This window comes from Jaculus jaculus, chromosome 5, assembly GCF_020740685.1.
Source record: "Jaculus jaculus isolate mJacJac1 chromosome 5, mJacJac1.mat.Y.cur, whole genome shotgun sequence".
Lineage (NCBI taxonomy): Eukaryota > Metazoa > Chordata > Mammalia > Rodentia > Dipodidae > Jaculus > Jaculus jaculus.
In genome coordinates, this window is record NC_059106.1 from 142,165,961 (window position 1) to 142,192,031 (window position 26,071).

Here is a 26,071-nt window from a genome sequence, read left to right on the forward strand (position 1 = left end):
CTCTCAGAAGTGGTTATAACATAATGTCACATTGTCCATTAGTTATTTGCACCATAACATACTCTGAAGGTTCTGTGTGCACCTCTTGTTAAATCAAACTTGCCACACAGAAGTTGCAACTCAAAACTCAGTCCCAAATTGTGACAAAGCTGGGAAGTGTGCCTTCAGATATAATGGCTTTATTCATGGATGACCTGAAAGTCACGGTGTAGGTTCTGAGGAGCCTCCAGTCGAACTTAAGTTCAGTGGGTAAAAGTGTCCTCTGCCCTAGTAAGAAGAAAAGATGGCTGTCCTGGCAATTTTGGACAGAAATATTTTTTTATTCTGGAAACTTCATGGTATTTTAATTTGAAAAGGTAAGACCCAATGACCATACCTCCCCAGCAGGTACGTGATCATGTTTGAAAAGACACAAAACAATGACGTGTGAAAGATATTTAAAACATTTTTGGAGGAAATAAAGACTACATTTCTGATTTCGTATGTGAGTCTAACAGGCTTTTTAAAGCATAGTTTCATTATAATCTGAAAAAAAATGAAATCCAAAATACTTCAAAATTGAAAATGTTTTGAGTACTGAACATTTATGGAAAAGTTCACACAGGACCTCACGTAATGAGTTGCAGTGAAAATTCAAGTGCACTAGAAGTATTGTCTACAGATCATCTTGACTATGTGTCCAGGATGTGTATGAAACATGAATCAATTTTGAATCTATACTGGCTACCATCTCCAGAATCTCTCATTATGTATATGAAAATATTACAAATTCTGAAAAAAATAATTAGAATCTAATCTATTGGTGGCCCCAAGCATTTTGGATAAGGGGTACCCAATCTACATTTAATAGCATAGACTAGTAGATTAGAAATAATCTCTGGATTACTGTAGTTTCTATGGTATTTTGTTATGACTCAGAAGAACTCATTTTGTTTTCTTAGAGGCTTCTAATAGTTCTTAGAGGCCATCAGTTTTTACCATTTTTGTGCTTTGGATATTTTTCTGGAATTTGTTCTTCACGTGTTCTCCTGGAGTACATTTGTAACATATGTACGTATGTGTTGTGTTGTATGCATACATTGATTGTTATACTTTCATTTAAATGATTTAGTATTAAGTTTTTGTTGAAGGTTCAAACAGATGACTGATTACAGGACAGCATGCACTGTTACTTTTAATGACGTGCATTTGTTGGCTGGCTTGTCGCCTTCCAAAGCACTTGCTGCATTCTTTCCCCTTCCAAATATTTCGGCCTGCTATTAATCCAATGATATCACCTATTTTGTTTCTTTATACAGGGTAATTTCATGACAGTCTCCCCACATGTTCAAGATCTGTATTAGCGATTTGGCATGCTATGATCTTAAAAGCCAGTAGTACCCTTCCTTACCCTCATGTATACAAAAACCAGATGCAGTGATTATTTTATAATGCCCTGGCTAAGTTAAATTTAGGTGTAAGAGTATCGTCTTTGTATGTTTTGGAGCAAAGTATGTCATTTTTCTCATTGCTTTTAAATGGATGTTTAATAAAATTGCTACTTATTAAAAAAATAACTCCTGAGGAAGACTAAATAAATGAGGTGATATTTTAAAAGTTAATGAATGAGCTGCCTTGATCACAGCTTCATTATACCCTTTTTATTTTCATTGCTTTACAGAGCTCTTAAAACACACATGTAAATGGGTAGGTAAGCTAATTTAAACACTGCCTGAGGAACAGGCAGTGGAACGCTTACTGTGTTGACCAAAGGGCTAAGTGTAGAAAGTCTTTTATTCTAGGTGATAGTTTGAAGCAAAATATAACATGAAAGGTAATCTTTTAAGCAAAACAAAATTACAACCATATTTGAAGTAAGATGGAATATAAACTGGTCTGGAGAAACAAATACAATGAAATATAGTCCTACAATTTAGCCATTATGTAGATGATCCTGCCAGTATTTCTAGTTTATACAGATGTGTGCATGTATCTTCAGAGCACATTTTAAAAAATATTTTGTTTACTTATTTACTTGAGAAAGAGGCAGATAGAGAGAGATAGAGGTGAGAGAGAAAGGGCACATGAGGGCCTCTAGCCACTGCAAACAAACTCCAGACACATGTGCCACCTTGTGCATCTTGCTTACATGTATACTGGGGAATTGAACGTGGGTCATTTTGCTTCTCAGGCAAGTGCCTTAACTACTAAGCCACCTCTCCAGCCTAGGAACATGCTTTTACAATCAGTTTAGAATATGCTGTTCATGACAGTTCTTAGTTTATAGATGGTTGGGAGACATCCTTTTTTGGATGTCTATATAGCTGATTGTTAAAAAAAAAAAAAAAAATTCTAACCTACCCTGGACCTAGTGCAGACTTCTACAAATAAGAAAAAAAAAAAAACAAAAAACATTTCAGTAAGATTCCACCAAAAACACATTTATTAAATAGCTGCTGTATCATCCCATGCATCTTGCAGCATTAATGCAGCTTGCTCTTGAGCAAGCCTGAACCAGGAGGCTCCATGCCTGTGGGACTACTGTGTCCTGCATCTCTGCTTCTCCCTGTGTCCCCATTTCAGCTTCTCCTTCACCAGACTGCTGCTCCCAGGCCTCAGAGAAGATGGACAGGGTCCATGCTGCATGAATGAGTGTACATCTACTTCCAAAGATCTGGACTAAATTTAAAAAAAGAATCTCTCAGGCTGGAGAGATGGCTTAGCAGTCAAGCGCTTGTCTGTGAAGCCTAAGGACTCTGGTTCGAGGCTTGATTCCCTAGGACCCATGTTAGCCAGATGCACAAGGGGGTGCACGTGTCTGGAGTTCATTTGCAGTGGCAGGAGGCCCTGGCGCACCCATTCTCTCTCTCTCTCTCTACCTCTTTCTCTCTGTCGCTTTCAAATAAATAAATAAAAATAAACAAAAAAATTAAAAAGAAAAAAAGAATCTCTCAACTCCAAGCCTTACTTTTTATTGGAGGAAGGTCTTTATTTGCTCTAGCATGGGTCACGTGTCCAGCCATATCTAGTTAGCTGTGATCTGGAATGTCAGTAGCACTTAATTCCCAGAAATCCATCATGGACAATGTGAGCTACTCTTAGAGAAGAGAGACCACCATCATATCCAGGAAACAGCCATTACAATCACATTACATAAGTAGTAAGTGTAATTTAATTTAATTGTGCCATGTCAAATTGATTAAATATTAGAAAAATGTACAGTATACATAAAGTTAATGAAGATTTTGTTGTTGTTGAAAAGAATTCCCTTATACTACATTAACTTGTTGATTAGATCTGAAAGTCCTTGAATTTTTATAATAGTATTCTTTAACATAGACATTAGCCTTTTATTTGTTTATTTACTTTTTTGTTCATGGATATGGTGTGTTTATATGCAAGTTCAGGAAACTGGGTGTATATGTGAATATGGAAATGCATGCATATGTATGCAGAGGCCAGAGGTCATTTGATGTCTTCCTTAATCACTGCCCACTACCTTGTTTTTTGAGACAAGGGAGTATTAATGTGTTTTGGTGCTTAATAAGTGCTTTTCTGTAACTTTAGAATTGCTTAGTAAAGGCCAGGCATAGTAGCACATGCCTTTAATCGAGCACTTGGGAGGCAGAGGTAGAAGGATCGTCGTGAGTTCAAGACCACCCTGAGATTACATAGTGAATTCCAGGTCAGCTTGAATTGGAGTGGAACTCCACCTCAAAAAAAACAAAAACAAAAAACTTGCCTAGTAAAGTTTGACAATAAGAACTTGGGAGAATTAGTTCACTATACATTGTCTCTCAACTCAAGTTATTTGCATCAGAATATTTATGTCTATATATATATATATGGATTCATGTTGTATAAAACTGTACACTAAGCTATCTGCCTCATTCTCCCCTGCTACATTACTATTGCTATATGCCATAAAAATAAATGACCTTACTTTCCCAGGAATTACCTGCACAAGGAGAGATAAAGTTAGGTAATATTTTTGGTCTGGCTATGATTGACAGTAATGGCCTATGTAAACATACATCCAGATTTACTAGATGAAGATAAAAGCTAACATCCCATTCTTTTGAAAATTCAAAATAAACATCTAGGTATCTTATTGACTATTAATTGCTAATGGTCTCAGTTCTCTTTTTGGTATATTGTATCTTTGGGAAATTTCAAACACACACATACACACATACACACTCACCACCTCCAACAACAAAATTTTCAGAAACCCGAGTAAGAACTGATGTCTGTCATCTTGGAAGAACCTGCAGTGCAGTGGCTTCTCCATGTGATTTTCATTTCCTGCCCACATTCACAGTCACGTTGGTTGTCAGAAGTTCAAGCAAGCAATCTGTAAGAGTGCAAATACAAAGAAGAGAGAAGAGGAAGAGGAAACACTATTTTTAACTGTGGAGAAAGCCACTATTTTTAAAGAAAAAAAAATGAAAAGCTGACTTCCAACATTTAAGGACAAAGGTGATCTATTCCTATGGACCACTGCCCTTGAGATTTTCTTTTCTTTTCTTTTCTTTTTTTTAATAAACGAAAGCATGAAAAAGAAGTAAGCATCATAGGTCATCTTCGATTTCACAGTGAATGTGAATGGACCAGGACATTTTCTGAGCTATGGTTCCGCAGTGGTGATCATTAAATTCCTTTCAGTTTTCCTCTTCTTTCTTTGAACATTTGCAAATTGAAGAGTTGGAGCTAAACTTACTTTGTTGGCATTTATCTATAAACATATTACTTTTTGGATGTGGATCCATTATATTCTATTTAAACTGATTCTTTTCTTCATGTAGCTATTCAGTTTTAAAAAATATTTTATTTATATTTGTTTATTTGAAAGAGAGAAAGAGACAGACAGGCAGGGAGAGGGGATGGTGAGGGGGATGGGCATGCCATTGCCTTCAGCCACTACAAATGAACTCCAGATGCAAGTACCACCTTTTGCATTTGGATTATGTGGGTCCTGGAGAATTAAACCTGGGTCCTGTGGCTTTGCAGACAAGTTCCCTAACCTCTAAGCCAACTCTCCATTTTTTAAAAAATGTTTTAATTTTATTTATTTATTTGAGAGACAGAGAGAGAGAGAGAGAGAAATAGGCAGGGAGAAAGAGAGAGAGCATGAGGAGGGTAGATACGGGGAAATACTTTGCCAAGGGTGATAAATAAATGGACACTTTGCCCTTTCCATTCTCAGCTATGCTGTTACACTCTTGTGCAAAATCTCCTGAATGTCAAGGAGGCATGAAAGAGGGAGGGCCTATTTAGCTAATTTTAAATTGTCAGCTCTTTTTTTTTTTTCCATTCTTTCAGTAAAATAAACTGTTTTGCTGAATAAGGGGGTTAAGAAAAGTCCTGAGTGAATCACTCTAACTTGTTTCCACATTTTGAGCAGTCAGTAAAGGAATTTATTGCCTCATTAGACATTTTGAGTAGATTTCTGGAAACCTGGGTGACGTAAGACCGAAAAGTAACCTAGTAAGATCTTTTAAAGGGTTGCAGCTGAATTTGTTTTTGAGATTGCAAGTTGCCTATTAAGCTTGGCTGGCATGGTGATTTGTTTCAAGAAATGGTGCCAGGCAGTGAGTGGGCTGGTTTCAAACAGGACAGGCGGAAACTGTGTCTATTTTAAGCAAGTACTAAAAATTAATGCAAATACTGGCTTTAAGAAAATATTAGGAAGTGATAGAGGCCAGAGGATTGGAAGAAGGTATGGGTCTCAGTGACCAGTTCAAGAGTCAGCCTCCATAAGTGAAAACAATGCAAACTGGGCTGTTGAACTGGCCAGGAAGCAAGCGCCCAGCACTGCAGATGCCCTTGTCACTGCTGACTTCCTCAGTCCCACTCCCTCCAGCCCGGTTTAGCTGCTCTCTCCCTCTAGGTTCATACTCACAGACTTGAAATCAGATCTCCCTCAGCCCAGAGCTTCTAAAAGCATTCTCACTCCTGGTGTGGGCCTTGGAGACTGATTAGAAGTCAAGCAAAGGTAGGTTCTTTTTCCACACCCCATGCTTGTCGTACTTTTTCATAAAGCTGTTTTGACTCTTAAAATGACTGGAAACGGACTGGCAGTTAGCAACGTGTGATTCTGCTTTTGAAGGAAAGAATTTTTTTTTTTTAAAAAAAAAAACAAAGAGGAAAAACACTTCAACTAGTAATTTATGAATAACTAGTGCACAATTGACCTGCTGCAGTAAACTAATACTTCTGACAGATAAATTCATTCATCATGGTCAGTATGCACTGCATCAAGAAAGGATTGATAAATCACTTGTAATTGTCCTTCATACAAAGGAATTTCAGAAGTTCTTCAGATAAAAGGGGTGGAAACACTTGTCCTACAATGCAGAAATCTATAGCTATATGTTATGTGTGTGTCTGTGCTTATAAATGTTACTCTATTTAACAGATTTGAGTTTCTGTAGAAGGAGACAAAATGGTTGAATCTGAATCCCTTTTAGTCACAGATGGATTTCTCAACAGCGTTTCATGATATTATAAAAGATACTGACTTTAGGAGAGCTTTAGAAATATAAAAAAACAGGTACTTTTTCACTCTAAACTTAACTCTTTTAGATTTTGTGACATGTTTCCACCATTTTTGTATTGAATAAAAGTTGAAAGGAAAAAGAAAAAGCATGGTAAGTTTGATTTAAGATTCTGAGGAAGATATATTGAGGGGACTTCATTCTCACTCTAGTATTTGGCATCTCTCTGGACCATTTTCTCATCTCTAAAGTGCAAATGTTGGACTGCATGACTTGAGATGGCCCTTGAAGGTTTTAAAGGCAACCAATGAATCTAATTTGGAGGTGTGGAGAAGATTAAAATTTATTTAAAATCCAAAGGAGGGCATGACAATAGAAAAATGATACTGTCTCCAATTAACATTATAAGTGCTTCCAATCTGAAACCCTGACAGATGTAAATGTCTACTACTTTATATGTATACTGTTCAATATAGCATTTCTTCCTAAAGAAGTAGAGTTATTCCTCATGATTATAATTGATTTGCTATGATGTTCATTGAAGCCTGCCTGAGTGTTTCCACTGGAAAGCTGTTTAATGACTACTGAACAAAAGCTTTTTTTGTGAACAAAACAATAGAAAGACAACATTCTTTTCCCCTCCAAAGTGGCAAAGGGACAGGTAGTCTTTGATTTAAGGAACTTAGAGTGTCCTAGTGTGTAATATAAAACTCAACAAATGTTTGTCCAATGATTAGAATGAGTGGGAGATAGATTATACTATTATAAAAAGTTACAAAGGAATAGTTACATGTCTAAAATATTTATAGAGCTATGAAGAAGAAATATGAAAACAAAATATTTTCTTGAAATAGTCATGAAAATATTTAAGGAATAATTGATGTTTCAGCTGAATTGACATACCAACAACAAGAATTTGTTACAAGTACATTTTCGACGGAGGGAACACACTACAAATTTAAGTGTGGGCTTGTTCAACATATGTATTGTGAGTAGTGGGCATTAATCAGAGAAGGTGAGGCTAGATAGGGGCTTGGACCATGTTGCCAAGACACTTCTTAATGCCAGGTTAAGGAGGTTTCCCTTTATCTTACAATCCTTGAAGCCTTCATGCTATAAATAATGGGATATATTTTGTGTCTATAGAGAGGTTTCTGTGTCGCTGCCAATACTTTTAGTATACCAGGGGTTGAAACTTTTGAGAACTTCTCTATCCTTTTCATCTGTGCCTTGAAAGGTCAGCAGACATGACTGTTTATGGGCCTCCTGGAAGCTAGCCTTGTGTTGCTTGCTCCAGGGGGTGAGAGACTTTGGGCAGCAAAAACCAAACAAAATAAAACAAACTGATGGTCATGTCATGAGAGTGAGGCAAACATGAAAGGCTAATGTTAAGACCGAATTCTTTGGCACGATAGATTATAAGGAAAATAGTATGTGGTGGTAAATCTCACGCTGTCACCCGGTCAGCTTGACAGGATTTAGAATCACTATGGAAATGAATTTTTTGGTATATCTATTAGGATTCTAGTTTAGATTCGTTGAGGTGGGAAAACCCAACATAACTGTGGGCAGTGCTATTCCATCAGCTGGGGGCTCTGGACTGTATAAAAAGAAGAAAGCTGTTGTTTTTTTTATTATAACAATAGTGATAAAAGAAGAAGAATGAAGAAAATCAAAACAAAATAAGGTTGCAGCTAGTGGTAGGTTTTATAAATAGAGCTTTTTTTTATTAAAAAGGTTATTTTTTTTCCTTGTTTGAAGAAAATTGTTCAGTCTTTTAGCCTTTCAGCATCTTTTTCTTTGGTTTGTTTGTTTTGTTTTGTTTTTTGAAGTAGTATCTCACTCTAGCTCAGGCTGACCTGGAATTCACTATGTAGTATCAGGGTGGCCATGAACTCATGGCAATCCTCCTACCTCTGCCTCCTGAGTGCTGGGATTAAAGGCATGTTTCACCATGCCTGGTCCTTTCAGCATCTTGAAGGTCTTAGAGATCTTTTCTTTAACATGCTTTTGAGGCTATGGGGACTTTTATTCAGGAAGAGAAATTTTTGATACATTTTTTTTCAGTCTGGTTTAGTAGGTCCCTATTCATCCTGAGAGGGTAGCAACAATCCTTAGAATAATTGACATCCTTGATGAGGACATGTGAAATGAAATCTAATTGTCAATCTCATTTTTAGAATGTGCCTGTCATTGGTTGTAAGTTAAGGAAACGCACTAGTTTAGTATTGCCTGTGGGTATCATTACATTTTGTGTTGCTGCTAAGTATGTAAAGCATCCACATGCTACCTAATGTTGGAGGAGTAAACTGTGGGTCCAGGGATGTCCCATCACTTCATAATTTATTTATAAGCACACATATAGTATTTGCAAGTAATACTATATTGTTTATCATTTATTTAAAGGAGGAAAAGAGAAAGAGAATATGGATATACCAGGGCCCCTTGCTGCTGCAAATGGAGTTCAGATGCTTGCACTACTCTGTGCATCTGGTTTTACATGGGGAGTAGAGATTTGAGCCCTGGGCTGTCAGGTTTTACAAGCAAGTACCTTTCACCACTGAGTCATCTCTCCAGCCCCCAAGGTAATGTCTTTTATATGGCCATACACAGGTCAGTTCCCAAGGCTGGGGCTGAACTTTGGTTATTCCCACAACACTGGTGACCACACAAGTTCATTTAATAGGGGATCCTGGTTTATCCATTAAAGCAGAAAATGAAGCCACAGTTACAGCTGTCATGTCATAGGTTGCCTGAAATATCTTGATGGCTATCTGTAATTGTTTGAGTGAGAGTTTTTAAAAAATCAAACAGCTTATTTATTTAAAAGAAAGAGAGTGGAAGGGGGGGGGGGGACACTCCAGGGCCTCCAGCCACTGCAAATGAACTCCCGAAACTTGTGTCACCTTATACATCTGCTTTACATGAGTCCTGGAGAATTGAACCTAGGTCCTTTGGCTTTGCATGCAAGGGCCTTAACTGCTAGCCCATCTCTCTAGCCTGAGTGAGACTTTAAAAATATATATATATATTTATTTATTTGAGAGAGAGAGAGAATAGGAACACCAGGGCTTCCAAATGCTGCAAACAGACTCCAGACATATGTACACCCTTGTGCAACTGACTTACGGGTTCTGGGGGAATTGAACCTGGGTCCTTTGTAGGCAAGCATGTTAACCACTAGGCCCCCCCATTGAGACTTTTTTTTAGATAGCAAAAGTTTGCAAGGATAACCATTATTGGAGCTAAAAGTTCATCCTTCCTTAGAGTGTGACTTCCACCTGTATAGTGACTGCCTTCTTTTCTTGGTTTTCCATTAGATTTTTCTGGGGTAGCAGGTTATTATCTGTCTGCCTGGGCAATATATTATTCCCAGGGCTAAGGTTGTCAATTGGTCTTGTTCACATGTCTATAATCATTTTGTCTGAGCCCTTTGGAGGGTCTGTTTTAAATTGCAACTGTTGACAACCCCAAAAGTCAAATCTAATGCTTGTCCTACTGGCCACTTGTGTTGCTTTCTCCTGGTATGTGGAGAAGACGGGCTGATGGAGTACAGATACAGCAATATCTTCCTTTAGGAGAAAAAGCTAAGAACTCTTAATTATAGTAAAAATTCCTTTACATGCCATCATCAAGTTTTTTTCTCATAAATCTTATGTGGCTTGTTCAATGTTCTGTAACCTGTTTTTGTATTTGCCCTCATTTCTTTTTATTTCTATTTTGTAATATTATTTTGCTTCAGAACAAAACCACCATATAAAATCCTCTCATCTGAAAATACTTATCTTGAGTCTTTAACCATGTTTTGACTAAAAATGTATTCTATATTACCAATAAACTTTTTATCCCTCTGTCTTATTGTTGTTAATTGATAGTTTTCTTCTGTCATATTTGTGTTTAGAAAATATTTTTGTTACAACAAAATATATTGCAATGAAGTAACCAGAAGCCATGCCTGAAATAGGCAAAACATGTTTATAGAGCTGGAGACATTGTGGACATTATATAGTATAAAATGCTTTTTTTTTTTTTTTCCTGAAAGACATCGATTTCTCATGTAAGCATAAGGTAACTAAGACAGGATAAAGTAACAGCATCTGTCTCCTTTCCTTTGGGAAAGCCGAAAGCATAGAGCTATGTCCGTACAATGTGCTTGGATCCCAGGATCATGCAGCAGGACCCCATTCCCCCCCCCCCAAAAAATGCCTGCCACACTCCCAATCAGAGTAGTTAACCAGGACAAGACTGCCTCCTAGAGCAAAGGCAGTCCAGTTGTCTCCAGAGAACTCACCCCATTCTGTCAAGCAATGGGCACTTCTTTAAACCATCAGGCACAACCAGAATGGAGACAGAATTCAACCAGATAACAACCACATATGTCTCTTGACCTCTGTTTTATATTCTCTGTTCAGATTTGAAGCTCATGTTAGGAGCCCAAAGATGGACCAGATCCCTCTGTTCGCTCCCCTCAATCTAGCCATATGGATTCCATCTCCTCTCTGTCCTTCATCATGATTTTGTCTCTTTAATTGACATTTGGGATAGGTGGCCTCTGGGTGGGGGGAGGCTGCTGGAGTTGGGACTTTTGTTCTCTTAAAACTTCAGTGGCAGTATGAGTTAAAAGAAGTTTTGGCCAATGTAAGTGAGCACTTGTGTATAAGCCAATTTGGAACCATGAAAACAATATGAAAAAAAGAAAAAAAAAACACATGTAGACCATATATACACATAGTCATACAGAGAGATAAGATTTAAAAGCCCAAGATTTTGTGGGTTTTATTTCAGTCCACCTTTTGTCAGTGTTTAAATTAGGCTATCAATCTGATCATTTCTTCCAATGTTAAGCAATATTTAATCTAAAATATGAAAGACATGACTTAAGAGGAACAATGTCAAAAACATAAATCTCAAACCAACAGAGCCTAACCTCATCACTGATATGGCTCTAGGCAATAAGGGCAGGCCGCAACAACTTGGCTTGAAGTGAAGATACTTTTCTTTAGTTTTAGACTGGGTAAGAACACAGAAAAGCTGGTTCTTCAAGAGAAAAGAACAGATAACAGCTGTCATACTTCAAAATCATATTTGCATGATAAAAGTTATAATAAAATGTAAAACATTAGTTATTTTTTTTTTGGCAAGACTAAGTAACAGCCCTTCCTTACTGCATACAAAATAAACTTACCGACGTCCTAAATGTTACTGTATGTTAGAATTGCATCCTCTGTAATCCACATTATGAAAAGAAAATTAAACAAAAAGATATTTGACAAACATATATGTATGTGTGTGTGTGTGTGTGTGTGTGTGTGTGTGTGTAAATATTCATTATTTTGGTGCTGAAGAGATGGCTTAACAGTTAAGGCGTTTGCCCCTGCAAAGCCAAAGGACCTCTGTTTGATTCCCTAGGACTCATGTAAGCCAGATGCACAAGATGGCACATGCATCTGGAGTTTGTTTGCAGTGGCTGGAGGCCCTGGCCATGCCCATTTTCTCTCTCTCTCTCTCTGCCTCTTTCTCTCTCTCACTCTTTCAAATAAATAAATTTAGAAATAGTCATTATTTTATATTTTTATAGCCTTAATAAAAATCTCATAGTTATTATTTATATATTAAGAATATTCCTCAAAAAGAAATATACAGCAATTAAAAATAAAATAAAATCCAAGAAAAGGATATTTAATGTACATTATTTAAAGTTATTTTGATTAACAAATAAAACATTTTTGTGTCCTGTTTGGTTATACCTGACGATATAAAACTGAGTTATAGTTTAATGTTTTGTCATGTATTTGGGTGTATGTGTAGGGTATCATATGCTGTATGATGTGATGTGTGTGTAGCATGTGCACATGAGTGTGCAGATGATGTGTGCACCTTGTGTGCTATGTGTGCAGAACAAGGTTGGTGGTGGGGTCATGAAAAGTCCTTAATCTCCAAACCCTAAGTTTATAAGAATTGGAATAAACAGACCAAGAATGATAGTTTATAAACTATTACATTTATTCAGGGAAGTCAGGGGAACAAGGAAAATCTGTGCACTGAGGATGAGGACGGAGGAATGGGTACAATCATGTGGTACAAAAGCCCATGTTGGAGTTGAACATGGGCCTAGGAGAAATGTGAAAAGGGATTTTTCTAAACAGGCTGCACTTTATAAAATTAAAGGCCCATAAAACTAATAAAAACAGACTATTCCTCCCCACTGGAAAGGACATAGTCTTACCCATGTCAGGACCGCCAAGACTCCGGTTTTAAGAAATGAACATCCAAGGAGCTGCAAAAAGATTAGAGAATTTGGTCTCCATAAGTATTTATTTGGAGTCAGGGGGCTGAATTCAGAAGAGGATGGCACACGATTAGAGAGCCAATTGGCTTGGGCTCAGAGGATGAATAACACACACATACACCCTGGTGTGGTGGTTTGACTCAGGTGTCCCCCATAAACTTAGGTGTTCTGAATACTAGGTTCCCAGCTGATGGAGATTTGGGAATTAACATTTCCTGGAGGCAGTGTATTGTTGGGGGTGTTACATGGGTGTTATAGCCAGCTTCCCCATGCCAGTGTATGGCACACTCCTGTTGTTATTGTCCACCTTATGTGGGCCAGGGGGTGATGTTCACCCTCTGCTTGTGCCATCGTTTCCCCCTGCCATCGTGGAGCTTCCCCTCAAGCCTGTAAGCCAAAATAAACCTCTTTTTCCCACAAGCTGCTCTGGGTTGGGTGATTTCTACCAGCAACGCAAACCTGACTGCAACACCTGGGTAAGGAGAGAGAGGGGCTTAGCAAGAGACAGAGAGAGGGGGGAAGAGAGAGAGACAGGAGCTGGGTAAGACAAATAGGTGCTGAATTCTAGTTTTGCTGCTGGAGCAAGGCCCCTCTGGGATGTACCATTTCTCTCTTAGAAGTCTTTTCCTTAAGCTGCCTGTCCAAGCTACTGGACTCCCTCTTACAGAGGTCAGTGCAGGTTGTTAAGAACCCTACTCTTTTCGTTCATTTGACTGTTTCCTTGAGGCAGAGTTTCTCACTCAATTCAGAGTTGCCATTTTCACCATTGGTTTTGGTCAGCAAACCCCAGTGAGTGTCTGGTTTCTGCCACATCCTGACTGGAGCCCAGCTGTTTATGTAGGTGGTGGGGAATTGGACTCAGGTAATCTCAGGTCCTCTTAGGCTCTCATACTTTTCAGTAAATTCTCCTAACAGCTGGGTTTTCACCCCAGCCCTAATTTCATTTTATGATCAGTTTTATAGAAAATTTTAATGAAAATCTATGTGTTCAATATAAAAGTTGTAGCATAATGAAATTTTTGTTTACATAAACCAGCAGCACATTTAGTGAGCTATTTTACATGATTATTGTTCCTCTAAAATATTCATTTTAGAGCAGATATCTAAATGCTATGCTTAAGCATTTTAATGTTTTACTAAATATATCTAATAGACCCGAAAATACTATTTAAAGGGTTTTAAGAAGATTAACAATACTGGCATAGTGAAGATATGCAATTAAATCTAAATTATATTTATGAAAAATAACATTATAATTTTCTTTTAAATTATTATTGTAAATCATTTTATCTTTTATAAGTCCTTAAAAAATAAATTTTTGTTTTCAGATTTGGTTTTCAGAGTTGACATTTGAAAGTGTCAAACCCAGCCAGGCATGGTGGCGCACGCCTTTAATCCCAGCAATCGGGAGGCAGAGGTAGGAGGATCGCCATGAGTTCAAGGCCACCCTGAGACTACAGAGTTAATTCCAGGTCAGCCTGGACCAGAGTGAGACCCTACCTCAAAAAAGCAAAAAAAAAGAAAGAAAGTGTCAAACCCAGATCATTCTGTCAGGAAGGAAGCTGAAAAATCTGAAGATTAATTAACACTTCAGTTATTTGTATCACAATGGAGAGGCTGAGAGGAGATGATACAGGAGTGTGGGGTTACCTTTGAGAGCTTCAAGCCATTCTCAGTTCTTAAGTGTGCAAAAACTCGGGAACTAGGGTGCTGGACATTCACAGCCACATTAAACCTCCAAGGTCTGTGGTCTCTGCATTTTTGTCTTATGAATTTTGATGAATGAAACCTCCAGACCAGTGGATAAAGTTGAGATAAATTTTATTATAGATATTATAGAGGTTAAAAAGAAAAAAATAATAATAATACAGCACTCCAATTACAGATAGAAACTATTTCAGATAATATAGATAGAACTAGAAAGAAGAAATGCAGAGCTCAGGAGGCAAGAAGAGTTTCCAGAAAATGGAAAAGTTCTCACAGATACACAGGGTGTTTTAGGGGATCTGGTTCTTTGGAAAAGAGGGCAATCTTCCCAGGAATCTTAATTGTCCAGGAAAGGGAACTATTTTTATAGGAAAGGGGAACTGCTTTAAGGAAGAAGAGATCCAGGGAGCAACTCAGGTTTATGGGGAAAAGAAAAAAAGATCAAGGGTGGGAATGCCTTTAAGCAGAAAGAGATAAGTTGTGGGGGGAAACCCAAACGACTATATTCTCCTTTCCAGGCTCAAGGGCATTTCTCAGCTTCATCCAGTTTTAGTTTACTTTTGGGAGCTCTATTAACTCTAAGCTGCCTCAAATTGACTTTGTTAAAGGAAAATAAATCAATCAAGGATATCTGCAGTGGGAGAGGCATCCCTCTCACCTATGTGCAAAGTCCTCAAGGAAAACCTGACTGTTTTGGGGAGCACCCCATGTTTCCATAATGCTACCAGGTGTCTCTGGTAAACATCAGTATAGCCAACAGGATGGACAGAGACCCTTGTCTGAGCTGCTAACCCCTCAGGGTTTAATCATTCTCTGATTGCAGTTTGAAACAAGACTGTGTGTATTCAGGGTGTTATGGCCATAAAGGGCTTTCAGTCATTCCTTGTGTTTTTTTCTCCCTGGACCATGTCCAAGATACAATTCTCTGTTGTGGGCATCTCTGAGGTTACTTCTTTTATCTCACAGGAGAAGATCTCTTTCCTAAGAAATTCCTAAAAACCCCAAGCTGCTGTGCTTAGAGAAAGTGCTTCCCTGCATAAATGACTGTGAATTTTATATCGCATTACCATGAAGGTTAAAAGTATAAATAGGCAGTTTTAAAATTTAATTTAATCAAATTTAATCAAGTTTAATTTAACTGAGAGAAAGCGAGTGGGTAAAGGAGGGAGGGAAGGAAAGAATGGGCATGCCAAGATTTCTAGCCACTGCAAAGGAACTCTAGACATATGCTCCACCTTATGCATCTGGCTTTATGTGGATACTGGGGAATCAAACCTATGCCCTTTAGCTTTGCCAATAAGTGCCTAAGCTGCTAAGATGTCTCTTAGGCTTTTTAATGTTTTTTTTTTTTTTTTTAATTTTTAATGGACTTCTTGCTTGAGGTGATGTCTCATAGCCTGGGAGGTTAAATACATACCCTCAGAGATCAGCAAACAGGGAAGGTATGAAAATAAGTAGGGTGTGATGGACTAGAAGCGCACGGAAGTGTGGAGCAAAGTTAAGGAGGAAGAAGGAGAGTAAGAATAAGAAAATGGTTGGTCTGGTTAGGCCCAGGTAGTGTGGAGAAAGTCAGCAGAAGTGACGCTGGGGTGCTAATGGTGGGTGACCCTGGACCGCAGCTACCACATTGTTGCCACAGTCATGACCACTACAATGACGATGGAATTTAAACTGTCGACAACATGGCATGGATGTTCCCATTTTGTGGCCTTGGGGGTGGGGGTGCTAGTGTATCCCCAGGGGGAAGCCTCCACATGTACTTCATGGCTTTGGACAGGCCCAGCCTGCCATGCACAGCCTCATGTGCATTTCTAGGCTTACTGAGGTCCCAACCCACCAGGCTGTGGCTCTGTCCACCCTCCCCAGCCTTGGTGCGGTCTGCTTTCTGCCTCAGCAGAGGAACAGGTATCACCGTGTTCTGTGGTTACCCATGAGGCGCTCACTTTGTGGTCCGGCAGTGAGCCCATCCTGTCAGGGTCAGGGCAAAGCTCCAGGAGCATCTTAAACCCTTGATTGCGTGGTGATAATAGGCCCAGAAGGAGCAAGGAGTGGGTGGAAATGGATCCAGTGTGCTGGACAGCCATGGGACTCTCCACCGTGACAGCTCGTGTACCTGCATTTGATGCAAACAGGAAGTGGAGGGATGGAGAATTCCAGTCTCCTTCTGGTTCTCTCATGGGCTCCCAGAATGGGGAGAGATTTTTCAGAACTTCGAAACATAAATCTTACTGGCTGCTAGCTGATTGTTAAAGGTGAATATTGGTTTGGGTGGGCATTGGCTAGGATTTCCGTGCTCCCATGTCATCGATCAGGAAACTGTACAGGGGTATGTGGCATTTATTAAGAAAGACATTACTTCCAAGAGTGGAAGTGGACTATAGACCAGAGAAAAAGTCTAATGTTCAGTGCCCAGCCCTTCCCCAACTGCCTGGGATCTTTATAGGCCGTTTATAATGCATGCTCATTTTTAAATTTAAATTTTTTTTTTTTTTTTTTTTGTGAGGTAGGGTCCCATTCTAACCCAGGCTGACTTGGAATTCACTCTGTATTCTCCACGTTGCCTCGAACTCATGGCAATCCTCCTACCTCTGCCTCCTCAGTGTTGGGATTAAAAGCATGCACCACCATGCCCAGCCTCTTTTTTTTTTTTTTTTTTTGCATATGCTCTGTTATGGGGAGTTGTTGGTGGGCAGAGTTTTCCTTTCTTTGACAACTAGTTTCTTTCATATGCTAATTTTGACCTCAGTCTCTGTCCTCCTCATATCAAATCACTATTTCTTGTTCTAACCAAAGTCAACATTATTGTGCAATTTTCTTGTCATCTTTATTCCTAAATGGTAGTTGTTCTACACATATCCACTTCCTGTTTTGCATTTGTTCAAAGATCTTTTCTCAAATGCTAACTTTTTTTTTGGGGGGGGGGCTAGTATTTAAGAGAATATCACATAAATCTCAAACACACTTTCCAGTTATAACAAAATTTCAGGGTGAGACTCATGATAAAATCCTCTGTGTTCTAGCAGGCTTAGGTAGCTCCATCCACCCACCTGAGCTGCATGTAGCCTGCATGGGAAGGGGGAGGGGAGGCAGGGAGAATCACCCTCACATCCCCAGGGAAGGAAGCCTCTGGTGAAGGGTTTCACACACATGGAAAGCAAGCAGGAAAGAGGCCAGAACAAAGCAAGAAAGCACTTAGACAAAACGAACCCCCCCCCCCCCGCCCCTTCCTTGGTAGCCTACCTGAGGACTAAGGAGATCTCCCTCACATATGGAAAGAGTAAAGAAAGCTAAAAGAGCTTGCAAAAGGGTTAAAGAAGCCAAGAGGGCCAAGGGCCAAGAGACGTACACATGGGTTTCAGGTCCAGTAATATGGATCAAACAACTGGTTAGGATGAACTTCATCATCAAACTTAATTGTGTAATGAAGAAACCCGATTGGTGGGCTCAAGAGGCTGACTCATGAAGGGCCAGCCCATGGGGAAAAGGTGGAAAATGAAGCAAGAAGTCAGCCTTCACTGGAGTTGCTACTTGTCACCATCTTGCCCAAAAGACGAGGTACATGTGGTCATGTGGTCAGCTTTGTTGCAGCAGGTACCACTTTTTTATTTTATTTATTTTTTTGTATCATTAACTGTGTTTTGCTGGGACAAAATAGACCACAAGAGGCAATTTAGAGAAGGGAAGAAATAATTTATTTCTGGCTTATAGTTTTGAGGAAAATTCCATCATGATTGGGAAAGCCTGGCAAGACAGGAATCTGGCATCACCTCATTATATCAGCAGGGAGGAAGTAGGCAGAGCAATGAACGCAAGCAAAGGTGCACATAAAACTTCAAAGCTTGCCTCCAGTGACATATTTCCTCCAGCAAAGCTCCACTTCCTAAAGGTGCCACCACCCTTCCATAACAGAGCCCCCAAGTATTCAAATATGTGAGTCTAAGTGGGACATTTTATATTCACTCCATTAAAACATTCTAAATTTCAAAGGATTTAAAATCAGAGCGAGGGACTGGAGGTATATCTCAGTGGCAGCCACTTGCCTAGCATGTGATTAATCTCAAACACCTCCAGTATTTACATGAATTAATTATGAATCAGAGCAAGAGCATGTCAAAATTAGAGACAAAAACATTATGTGACAGATTTATTATTGATCTCATTAATTTGACACTGTCAATTAGAATTAAAGTATTGTGATGAATGCAAATACTATATTATTTTGAATGAGATGGCAAGAACCCTTTTTCATCATTTTTAAGTAAGCAGCATTTTTATTCCTCTCTTCAGTAGAACTAAGTAACAGTGCACCTTGCTCTACTGCTAGAAAGTTGGGTTCATCTGCATCGTCATACATACTTTCCTTCCTGTAGCTAGCTGTTCACATACTTCAAAATGTTTTCAGTAAAATTGTTTTCTTTACCTGAGCTCTTCAAAATCAAATGTCATTCCAGAATTAGGTAGACCTGAAAACACATTAGATTTACATGACTTTGAATGTCATTTTTTTTTCTTTCAGTCTAGTTAGATCATCACCTAGAACAGAGCTGCCAGACTAACATATGTGTATTGGGATTGTAATCAATGTGTCGTATATCAAAATCCAAAAAGAATCATTCCCGAAAAAGGCATAAAATTGTGAGAAAGGAGAAAAATAAACAAAGCAGCATGTCTACAATACTGTTTTAAACTATTTAACTCTTCATGCTATAAAAATTATGCTGTTAAATAAAATGTGTTTTTACTGAATGAATGTAATATGTGCAGTTCATAGTGATTACAGAGATGTTATTGTATCTGAAGAATTTCATGCAGAGGCTGTTAAAATGCATTATACTATTTTTGAGGCTCTGTTCTGTTTTCCAAGAAAGTCATTTTCTACAGTATCAGATCCATGATATATATTTATATTTTATGCCTGGTCCAAATTTTGTAAGCTTGCATATAGTTATCAGGGAGCGATTTTGTTGCTTTATTGGCCATTTGAAACTAAGAATGCTAGCGTATATAATATAAAAGGCTCTTGCTTGTCTCATAATGTATTTTAGAGATTTCTGAGCAGACTTTGTGAAAAAATAGTAGTCAATCATTAAAAGTATTTCAGTTGTGGAGGACTTTGGTACAAAGAAATAAACAATACATGAATGATAATTTGTGAATTTCCATCTGAGTTTTCAAGAATTCTACAAGTTACCTCCATATCAACTTGTTTCCTGAATTATTATGTAATTTGCTCCTTTTTTAATAGAGTGACCCAAGTGAAAATTATTTCATTTAACTTTTTAAAATTGAATGCTTTTTTAAAAAGAAGATTTATTTTTTATTTTATTTATTTATGAGAGAGAGAGAGAGAGAGAGAGAGAGAGAGAATGGGCCTCTAGCCACTGCAAACAAACTCCAGCAGATGCATGTATCATCATATGCATCTGGCTTACATGGGACCTTAGGTTTTGCAGGCAAGCGCCTTATCCACTGCATTAGTCAGGGTCTCTAGGGGAACAGAATTGCTAGAATGAGTTATTTTCAAAAGGGGATTTATTGGATCAGCTTACAGTAGTCCAATAGCAGTTGCAGGCCAGAGAATCACCGAACCTGGTAGCTGCTCAGTCCTCCTGGCCAGTTGCCCCTGACCCAGCACTGCAGATGGTGCCGGAAAGCCTGGAGGCTTCCTGAGGAGCCACTGGGTTTCGATCCGCATGGGTCTTCAGTTGATGCTGGTCTTCAGTTCGCACTGGTCTTCAATCCATGCTGGAAGGTAGCGAGCAGCTCTGGCAGCCAAGTGGAAGGAAGGGAGGAAGGAAGAACTCTTTTTACCCAGAGCTTCCTTATATCAAGACCCCTCTGAGTGGGGCCGCCCACTCTGGGGGAAGGGCTCACCCTGAGGGAAAGACTTCCTCCTTTAGTTGATCCTTCCTAGAAGCAACCTGTGGATTACTAAACAGATCAAGTTGACAACACCTTAACTATCACAGCCACTAAGCCATCTCTCCAGCCCTTAAATTGCTTTTTAATTTTTTTGTTTATTTTTATTTATTTATTTGAGAGCAACAGAGAGAAGGAGGCATAGAGAGAAGAGAGAGAGAATGGGTGCACGCCAGGGCTTCCAGCCACTGCAAATGAACTCCAGATGTATGCGCCCCTTTGGGCATCTGGCTAACATGGGTCCTGGGGAATTAAGCCTTGAACCGGGGTACTTAGGCTTCACAGGCAAGCACTTAACCACTAAGCCATCTCTCTAGCCTTGAGTTGGTTTTTAAAGGATAGCAAGCTTTAAGTGATTTCTCTGTCTCTCTCTCTCTCTCACTTTTGTGTGTGTGTGTGTGTGTGTGTGTGTGTGAGTGCATGTGTGTGTGCGTGTGCATGTGTGTTTAGTGTGCATATGCGTGTAGATGTCTTCACTCTTTGGACATTTCTACAGATGCCAGAGGAGATTAGGTATGTTTGTCTATCACTGTTCCCCTTTATTTTCTTGAAACAGCATCTCTTCCTGAACTCAGGCCAGCTACTTATAATTACACTGGTCGACCAGTGAGCCATAGAGAAGATTTGGTTTTGACATCTCATAGGACTGAGGTTACATACATATGTGACTACACCAGGGTTTTACATGAGTCCTAGGAATTGAACTCATGAGGTCTTGTGCCTCTAAGACAAGACCCGCATGCTTGTGCAGCAAATATTCTTACCCACTGAGCCATCTCTCCAGCATCACATATTCATATCTTTAAAAAAATTAATATGGTTGGAGAGATGGTTTAGTGGTTAAGGAGCTTGCCTGTGAAACCTAAAGATTCCACATTATGCATGTAAGCTAGATGCACAAGGTGGCACATGCATCTGGAGTTCATTTGCAGTGGCTAGAGGCCTTGGTGTGAACATTTCTCCCTCCCTCCCTCTCTCTCTCTCTCTCTCTCTCTCTCTCTCTCTGTATGTGTGTGTATATATATATATCTTCCCTCTTTCTCTGTCTAAATGAATAAATGTTTTAAAAGATTAAAAATAAAACATAAGTTATTTTAAAGGGTCTCATGTATCTTAGGTTAGTCCTGAACTCTGGCCTCTACCTTCCAAATGCTAGATTACAGGTAAGGGTCAATATGCATGGTTTTGGAAACATTTGACAGGAACAGCAGAACAACTAGAATGGAGGCTTTGTTTAAATGACAAATGTATTGTTTTAATCTGATTGCCTGATTGAAGATACATGTTTTATGGACTCACTCTGTAGCCCAAGCTGAATTGGAACCTATGGGAATCCTGCTGCTTAGTCTCCTAAATGCTGGTGATACAGGGCCTGTGGGGAGTCCAGGAAAGTCCTTGAACCCCAAACCCTTACTTTATGTCTGCTTTTAACCAGATAATCAGATAAAATAAGGCTGATAAAGATACTTATTAAATTGTTATATTTATTTGGGGAAGTACAAAACCCACAGGAAGGAAAATGAATATATTCAGGTGGTCTGAGAGCCCATGTGGGCCTAGAAGAAACGTGAAAGGTAATTTAGAGCGAAAAGAAGAAAAAGTACACAGAGGTCCTACCATGTGGAGGACAGAAAGGAGTAGAGAGGGATCAGGGAGTTTCTTCTCTTGTCTTACCCCTGGGCTGAGATGAGGGAAGCTTACTAGAACCTCCAAGTTCAGGAGCCAGCCAAGAGAGCTTGCCCTCCTCTGGTAAAAGTATTTATAACCTTATGGTGGTGGACCTACCTTCTGGCTAAGGTGAGCCAGAGAGACAGCTGATTGATCTGGGCTGGGGGCTGTCTCAGGAAACTGCTAGCCATGATGCCAAGTTCTAGGGGCTGAATTTACCAACCACAATGTCAGGATTACATTTAAATTCTAGGAAAAGGAGATGGGGTGGGGGGGGGGAGCAGGAAGGGCACTCAGGCTTCCTGTGGATAAACATATCTACAGAAGAGAAAAGAAGTCAGATCATACTTCGGTCTTTAGAAAAGTGGAGACTACAAAGATAGGCCCAAAGACATTCCTGCTTTTTACTTTTAGGAATCCAGTCACCCTAAAATGCCTAACAAAGCTACCTCACTCCCTCGCACTGGGACTATTGACATAAGCCATCATGCCAGGATGGCTCCTCATTTTGTATCAGTTTGCCACTCTTGCTTAGTCCAGACTACCACAGTCTAATTTCAGGTTGAATTTGTACCCAGAAGAGTGCCTCTCCTTCCTTTGGAAGTCTGGGTGCTGCAGGGAGCTGCATGTATTAGCTGTTATTGGTGCAGGATATTCGGTCTGGGGATTGATTAACTTGCATGAAAAATGTGGGAGATCCCAGACATGTGGACCCCAGCTTTTGGGTCCTTAACTGAGTTAGAAAAGAGTTGAAAACATGGACTCTGAGAAAAGGGTAAATTATGAATTATAAGGTTAATTTCAGAGAGAGTAAAGATCGAGTAGAAAGGCTACCAGGAACCACCAAGCAAAAAAAAAAAAAAAATATATATATATATATATATATATATATATATATATTCTTCCCCCTCTGAATCAGGCTAGGAAGGAGGCAAGGAGACAGACATAATCTCCCTTTTATAGGAAAAATATGGGCCCACAAACATACACATATAGAAAACAAAGCAGGATAGCCCAAACCACAAGATCCATCTCACATAAGAGGTCAGAGAGGAGTCACAGGCAGTAAAGGACTCAGACGTCAAAGAGAGATCACACATGTAGCAAAAGAGGAAAGCATCAAAAAGAAAGCAACGTGGAAATCAGGAAAGACACACCCATGCAGGAAAAAAAAAACAAACCCACAAAAAACAAAAAACAAATCTTCCCCCTTCCAGTCAGCTATACCAAAGCAAGGACCAGGAGAGCCAGGGTCCTGGAGAATCAAGAGAGGGTAATTAATAAACATGATTAGTCAAGAAAGCACCCAGCACAAAGTAGACGAGGAAAATAAAAACACTTGTCGGGCACATTGATGGATTAAAGGGACCATGAAGATGAGTGGGTTGTAAGGGAGAGGCCTGACTGGTTGGTGGGCTCAAGAGACCTGACTCAGAAGAGGCCAACCCACTCAGGCGCTTGAAGGAGTAGGAAGCTTGCAGCCACACTGGGGGAGACTGGGTCGGATGCTCGTTCTAGTCCTGCCAGGGCAGGCAAAGCGACATCCCCTTGGGCCTCTGTCCCAGGCTGACTACCGACATAAAGCTATCTTATTATGATTCTCTTTCATTGAACCGTGGATCACCTTGCCACAACGAAACAGCATCCTTCTGCGCTACGTATAGTGCAAAACCTTTATCACCTTGACAAGCAAAAGCGCTTGTGTACAGTTCACTCGTCCACATTTTGTATAATTTCCTGAGCACCTTGTTTTTTCCTTTTTTTTTTTTTGTATATTTCATGAATAACGAATTTTTTTTTTCAAAAATTCTTATTTGCCTCTGAACTACTAAGATTTGGATCTGCTTTCTAGTGATTTCATGAGGGGAATGGAGATCAGTACATTGTACTTTCTCACGAACTACGACATCCTGAAAATTGTCTGCGCCCTCTCCTCTATCAGTTACAGATACCTGTAGATAAACGGAAGAAGAGGCAGGTGTGAAACTGGGATCTCCAGTGTAGGTCGCTAACACACACCCATGCTGCTACGTCCAAGGGAGATGACCTACATTTATGCCTTTGATGTTGCATACCACAAATTCTCTTAGCAGTTCTGGAACAAAGGGGGCATTTTAAAGCTGTTTTTTTTTTTTTTTTTTTTTTTTGTCCTAATACCATCTTAGCAAATACTGACTGATCCCTTCCTAGGAGCAAAGACTGTCCCACCCATGCTCCTGGGGTTACAGTGATAAACCCAGCTGGACCTCCACCGTGTTTGCAGTGATTTTATGTCTCTTGGGTGGTCAAAACCCAGCATGTGAGATATTTTTACAAATGATGATTAGGAAAGCACACTTTTGCAACACATTCTGTTTTCATTACGTTGGTGTCAATGGAAACAGTTGTGCTTCCTGATATCTTACTGAGATGGCCGTGTTGGTTACATTGAGCCACTTTCCCAACGACCTTGCATGTTGCCTGACCCTTATTCCTGAGGAAATAAATAGGTCTTAGATGGGCCTGCCGTGGATAACATACTTTGTCTAAGAATGGCAGAAGGAAAAACATCAGCATAGGATGTTTTCCAGAAACAATACTGGAGATTCTCATCCTGGTGTGTAAGCCCCCTTTGTGCTTTGTGCTTTGTGTTTAATGGAAATTTTATTTTTAAAGGGCCTTGTCTTACATGCTGGGAAATATTATTTTGCATTAAATTTGTTTTAAGGATAAAGAAAATGAATGCAACCCTGTTATGAAAAAAGTGAATAAAATCAACATTAATATTCCCTATGGGAAGTTTTTGATTAATGTCAGTTCTGATTTTATAAATCAACTTTCTGCCCTCCAGGAGTTTTCCTCAGATTGCTCATGGTGCTATGAAGAGCAGAATAAGGAAGACTTTCCAATTGGTACTTCTCTCGGAGCCAATCCACTACTCTGGAGACCAGGTAAAAATAATGCAGACGTTCTTTACGCGTTTCTTTCTATTTTTTCTTTTTGTTTTTCTTTTTCCTCTTTGATGGAGTCCCAGTGTTGATGTTTGACTGTCCAATCAAATGTCTGAATAAAGTACTAGACACTTGATTCAGATTTGTGTGCACAGATACGCTTCCCTGTCAATCATTGAAGGCAGTTGGCTTCTTTCCATGAGCAAAATAGCATGAGTTTTTGTATCTGCAGTTATTTTTGTTTATAGCATTCATTTATTCCCGAGAAGAGTTCTCCAACTTCTGTCTGGGAATGTAAATACCCTGGGGCTTAAACAGAGTATCATGATCCACGATAATCCCTCTTTATGCTGCACTCTGCAATCACTGTGGTTCAGATCCTCACAAATGATATCAAATTTTTTTCGTTAGGGAAAAGAAGATCATGGGGCCCTTCATAATTTAAATATAATCATAACAATTTCTAATACTTTTTTTAAAGAATGTTTCAAACTCCTTTCTAGATACTGATGTAACCCTATCTTGGATAAAGCCTAAATGTCTTAATGCCTTAAGCATGTGTATGCTTGTTTATCTAAAATAATCTCCCGTTTACATTTAGTTTATCAACTTTCTACTTTACTAAGTCAAACACCACTATTCCATACTCTTTGTGTCTTTATATACTGTGATTTGAAGTTATAAAAGTCTTCCATTTTTAGCCAAAATGTGAATTTGTGTAGAAGGTCAATAAGTACTTCTAAAATATTTGTATGTCCTCATTTGAGAGCCTGTGAATGATTTACTTTTGGAAAAAAGGGTCTGTGCAGATATGTTTAAGTTAAAGATTTGGAAGTGAAGTTATCATGGACTGGCTAAAAGGTGATCTGAAGTTGGGAACAGAGAGTAGAGTGATATGGACATATACCAGGGAGCACCACCTTGCAAAACAGTAACCAGAGGAAAGAGGCAGATAACATATTCCAAGAGCATCTGGGAAATACATAGCCCCCTGCTGAGAAGCTAAATCTCATACTCACACAACACGAGATCAACTTCTGGCCCCTAGGACTGTGGCATAATCAATTTCTGTTGCTTTTAGT

At 39.2% G+C, this 26,071-nt stretch overlaps 1 long non-coding RNA gene across 1 annotated transcript in view; it reads left to right on the forward strand.

Moving 5' to 3' along the window:
* Positions 1–26,071, forward strand: part of LOC123460855 — a 514,919-nt gene that overhangs the window by 66,441 nt on the left and 422,407 nt on the right. The window contains exon 2 of the long non-coding RNA XR_006637250.1: positions 24,890–24,989. This is a non-coding gene — a long non-coding RNA (uncharacterized LOC123460855). The remainder of the gene's footprint in view (positions 1–24,889; positions 24,990–26,071) is intronic.